The sequence below is a fragment of the Trachypithecus francoisi genome, unplaced genomic scaffold (genome assembly GCF_009764315.1).
Source record: "Trachypithecus francoisi isolate TF-2019V2 unplaced genomic scaffold, Tfra_2.0 Lachesis_group3, whole genome shotgun sequence".
Classification (NCBI taxonomy): domain Eukaryota; kingdom Metazoa; phylum Chordata; class Mammalia; order Primates; family Cercopithecidae; genus Trachypithecus; species Trachypithecus francoisi.
Window position 1 is genome coordinate 56,911,661 of NW_022681468.1, and position 6,000 is coordinate 56,917,660.

Consider the following 6,000-nt stretch of genomic DNA (forward strand, 5'->3'; position numbering starts at 1 on the left):
AGCTTATCTTGGTGGTTCAGTGCTCAATGCAGCAACTGACCCTGGACAGGAGCCCATCCCAGCACAGGATACACTCCCACACACCCACATTCACTCAGACTGCGACCACATAGACATGCCCATTCCTCTAACACACACGGCTTTGGGATACGGGAGGAAACCAGAGTACCTAGAAAAATACCACACAGACATGGGGAGAATATACAGACTCCACACAGAGAGTAGCACTGGCTGGGAATTGATTTTTTGTCCCTCATCAATGTTATAAAGAAACATTATTTGAGGACCTGCTGTATAGGAAATTTTTATAGCTTTATATGGTTATATTAAAGAAAAAATAAAGATTTTAAATCAATGATTCAATTTTCAACTTTAAGAAGGTAGAAAGTGATGAGCATTTTAATGTAAAAGAAAATAGATGGACGGCCGGGCGCGGTGGCTCAAGCCTGTAATCCCAGCACTTTGGGAGGCCAAGACGGGCGGATCACGAGGTCAGGAGATCGAGACCATCCTGGCTAATACGGTGAAACCCCGTCTCTACTTAAAAATACAAAAAAAAACTAGCCGGGCGACGAGGCGGGCGCCTGTAGTCCCAGCTACTCGGGAGGCTGAGGCAGGAGAATGGCGTAAACCCGGGAGGCGGAGCTTGCAGTGAGCTGAGATCCGGCCACTGTACTCCAGCCTGGGTGACAGAGCGAGACTCCGTCTCAAAAAAAAAAAAAAAAAAAAAAAAAAAGAAAATAGATGGAAAGAAATAATACACGTGAGCTGAGAAACTAATGAAATGGACAACAAACAACAGAGCAAATTTAAAAAGCAAAAGGTCTTTGAGAAGATTAACAAAACTGATGCACCTCTAGCAACAGAGCTCAATTACTAACACTAGAAAAGAAAAGGCGCTCATCACTATAGATGCCAGGGACATGGAAAGGAAAAATAACAAAACATTATAAACAAGGTTATCACAAGAGATTAAAAATTTGGATAATACAGACACATTTCTTGAAAAACACAATTTACTAAACTAATGAATGAGTAAATATAAATTTTGAATATATATAATACATATAATCTGTATCTACATATATAAATATATGCTTATATCCATTTTTAAAAATCAATGTTATTCAAATCCTTTAAAATAAAATGTGTAAACAGCTGCACTGGTGAGTTCTTCCTAATATTTTAAGAAAAAAATATGTTCTACAAATTTTTCAGAGATTAGAATCACAAATTATTTTATGAAGCCAGAATAATCTCAGTACCAAAACCTGACAAAGAGAATAATAGAAAGATCAATTATGAGTGAGTATGTATCACGATCATAGAAGCCAGAATCCTAAACAAACATCAAAAGTATATACAAATACATAAAAGGTTAATACATCAAGAACACATGGAACTTATTCTAGAGATATGTATTAATTTGTTTTTTGAAAAAAAAAGTCAATGAAATTAAAAACATTAACACAAAAAGAAAAATAAACCTATGAACTTCTCCATCAAAACAGAAAAACGCCCATTCACAATACCAAAAATCCTCTCCAAAAATTAAGAAAAGTAGAAAACTACCTTTTTCTGAAAGAGGATGCTTAGAAAAATTTACAACTAACATCATATTATATCATGAAATACTGCACATTTTTACTCCTAAAGTTTGTACTATTTGTTCAACAAATGTTGAATTTACTCAATACTAATGCACAAAAAAGAAACAAAGAGCATAAAATCACAAAGGAAGGAGTTAATCTATCTTTATAGATGGCCTCATTTGGAATTTACAAAATCCAATTGAATCTACAAAATAAACTGTTAAAATTAATAAGTACATTTAGCAAAGTCACTGTTTACAACATGAATCTATTTTTCATAGAAAATATATTTGTCTTTATATATACTAGGGAAACAATTAAAATAAATATTAAAATATTAAAATAAAATTTATAAGATCATAAAAATATTGCTGAGAAAAAATTTTAATGAAAGAACAATAAAAATAATAGAGAGGGAAGGAGGGAGGACAGAAGGAAGAAAAGAAGGAAAGAAAGGAGTTAGAGTTCATGGATTAGAAAACTCAGTATTTGTCGATTTTTCATATGTCAATTCTCCTCAGATTTATCTTTGCAATACAATACTGATTAAAACTTGCTAATGCATTTTGTAATCTGACAGGCTGATTGTAAATTTACATTGAAATAGTACATATGTGAAATATCTAAGCAAATATTGAAAGAGAAGAAATATTTGAAAAATTTGCATTACCAAATTGGAAGACTTAATATAAAGTTACAATAATGAAGACATAAAGTGAGGGTTAAAAGATAGCTAAATATGAAATGGAACAGATTAAAAGCCCAGGGACACATCCATGCATATATATACATTATTGATTTTCAGCGCAAGTATCATTGCAATCTAATGGCGAAATACTTTTTTTCAATAAATGGAGCAATTGAATATCCTTATGTAGGAAAAAATGAGCCTTGACCCCTACCGCACATCTTACAAAAAGAATTAATTTAAAGTGGAAACTTGACTTAAATGCGGAAGTGAAACATTTAAGCTTATACTAAAGAACAGCAACAAAAATAAATCACAGAGAATAACTACAAATGGGAGGTTGACAAAGATTCCTTAAATAAATAAAAAGCACTAAATTTTATAATGACCGTATTGGGCATCATTGAAGTTGATTTATTTCATCATGAAGAAAGCAAATAAGCATGCAACACTGGTTGCAGATATTTAAGAAACCATTCATTTCCATAACATATAAATACTTCCTATATCTCAGCAACAAAGAGACAGACAATCCAATGAGAAAATGAAAAAAAAAAAAAAAAAAGAAAAGAAAAGAATCGAAACCGGTATTTCACAAAATGGGATTCCAAATATCCAGTATTCACATTAGAAAAAAATATTTTTATACCTTAGGGGAGTGAAAATTAAAATAACAATAACATACCAACATATAAGCCAGAAAAGTTCAATTGAAAAAGACAAATTCTAACATAAGCAAAGATGTGAAGCAACTGGATATGCACACATTTCCAGTGTTGATGCAAACAGTGTAATCATTTTGAAAACATAGCTTGGCATTTTCACACAGAGTAATACATACACTTACTACATAATGGTAATTCAAGTCTAGGTATTTTCACAAGATAACCTAAAACAAATGTTTACAAAAACACACATACAAGAATATTCAGAATTACCTTATTTATAATAGCCACAAACTGGAAACAATCCAAAAGTCTATAACAGGAGAATAAGTAACCAAATAATGGTATATTTAATCAACAGACTACAAAAATAAAAATAATGAAAGAACACATTTCTGATGTTTATAAAACCTAGCTGTATCAAAAATATTATGTTGAGTCAAACACAAGAGTGCATAGAATTTGATTCCACCTTATAGGAAGCTCAAAAGCACGCAAATCTAACCCATGGTACTAAAAGTTCCACTAGCAGTAAATAATTTCTTGGGCATGAGAGAACTTTATGGCGTGACAGAAATATTCTATATCTTTATCTCAGTGCTACTTACAAGGGTATAGTATGCACCTATTTAAAATTCCATTGAGCTGCACACTGAATATGGTGTCCTTTACTACATTTAAATATCTTTTCTAAAAAGTCCCTTGCTGTCAAGATGGCCAAATAGGAACAACTCCAGTCCGCAGCTCCCAGTGAGATCAACACAGAAGGTGGGTGATTTCTGCATTTCCAACTGAGTTACCCGGTTCATCTCACTGGGAATGATTGGACAGTAGGTGCAGCCCAAGGAGGGCCAGCCAAAGCAGGGTGGTGCATCACCTCACTCAGGAAGCCCAAGGGCTTGGGGGAACTCCCTCTCCTAGCCAAGGGAAGCCTGTAGGGACTGTACCATGCACTCCGGCCCAGATACTGCGCTTTAACCAAAGGTCTTCAAAACTTGCAGACCTCGCTACAGTGCCCACACCACCAGGGCCCCAGGTTCACAGCATGAAACTGGGTGGCTGTTTGGGCAGACACCAAGCTAGCGGCAGTTTTTTTTTTTTTTTTTTTTTTTTTCCATACCCCAGTGGCATCCGGAATGCCAGCGAGACAGAACCATTCACTCCTCTGGAAAGGGGGCTGAAGCCAGGGAGCCAAGTGGTCTGGCCTGGCAGGTTCCAGCCCCACAGGGCCCAGCAAGCTAAGATCCACTGGCTTGAAATTCTCGCTGCTAGAACAGCAGCCTGAGCTCGACCTGGGATGCTCAAGCTTGGCTGGACCTGGGACTCTCTCTTGAGCTTGGTGAGGGAGGGGCATCTGCCATTGCTGAGGCTTGAGTAGGCAGTTTTACCCTCACAGTGTAAACAAAACCACCAGGAAGTTCAAATTGGGCGGAGACCACCGCGCCTCACCAGGGCAACTGCAGCCAGACTGTCCAGAAGGACTCCCTCCTCTCTGCGCAGGCATCTCTGAAAAAAAGGCAGCAACCCCAGTCATGGACTTATAGATAAAACCCCCATCTCCCTGGAACAGAGTGCCTTGGGGAAGGGGCAGTTGGAGGCACAGCTTCAGCAGACTTAAACGTCCCCTGTCTGGCAGCTCTGAAGAGAGCAGCAGATCTCACAGCACAGTGTTGGAACTCTGATAAGGGACAGACTGCCTCCTCAAGTGGGTCCCTGACACTCGTGTATCCTAACTGGGAGATACCTCTCAGTAGGGGCCAACAGATACCTCATACAGGAAAGTTCTGGCTGGCATCTGGCACATGCCCCTCCAGGACAAATCTTCCAAAGGAAGGAACAGGCAGCAATCTTTGCTATTCTGCAGCCTCTGCTGATGATACCCAGGCAAACAGGGTCTGAAGTGGACCTCCAGCAAACTCCAGGAGACTTGCAGCACAGGGGCCTGACTGTTAGGAGGAAAACTAACAAACAGAAAGGAATAGTACCAACATCAACAAAGAGGACAGCCACGCAGAGACCTCAGCCAAAGGTCACTGACTTCAAAGACCAAAGGTAGAAAAATCCACGAAGATGGGGAGAAACCAGTGCAAAAAGGCTTAAAATTCCAAAAACCAGAACGCCTCTTCTCTTCCAAAGGATCACAACTCTTTGCCAACAAGGGAACAAAACTGGACAGAGAATGAGTTTGACGAATTGACAGAAATAGGCTTAAGAAGGTGGGTAATAACAAACCCCTCCAAGCTAAAGAAGCATGTTCTAATCCAATGCAAGGAAGCTAAGAACCTTGAAAAAAGATTAGACAAATTGCTAACTACAATAACCAGCTTACAGAAGAACATAAATGACCTGATGGAGCTGAAAAATACAGCACGAGAACTTCGTGAATCATACACAAGTATCAAGAGCCGAATTGATCAAGTGAAAGGATATCAGAGATTGAAGCTCAACTCATTGAAATGAAGGGAGAAGATAAGATTAGAGAAAAAAGAGTGAAAAGAAACAAAGCCTCCAAGAAATATCGGACTATAAGAAAAGAACAAATCTACATTTGATTGGTGTGCCTGAAAGTGATGGGGAGAATGGAACCAAGTTGGAACACACTCTTTAGGATATTATCCAGGAGAACTTCCCCAACCTAGCAAGACAGACCAATATTCAATTCAGGTAATACAGAGAACACCACAAAGATACTCCTCGAGAAGAGCAACCCCAAGACATATAATCATCAGATTCACCAAAGTTGAAATGAAGGAAAAAATATTAAGACAGCCAGAAAGAAAGGTTGGGTTACCCACAAAGGGAAGTCCATCAGACTAACAGCAGATGTCTCTGCAGAAACCCTACAAGCCAGAAGAGAGTGAGAACCAATATTCAACATTCTTAAAGAAAATAATTCTCAACCTAGAATTTCATATCCAGCCAAAATAAGCTTCATAAGCGAAAGAGAAATAAAATCCTTTACAGACAAGCAAATGCTGAGAGATTTTGTCACCACAAGCCCTGCCTTACAAGAGCTCCTGAAAGAAGCACTAAACATGGAAAGAATCAACCAGTA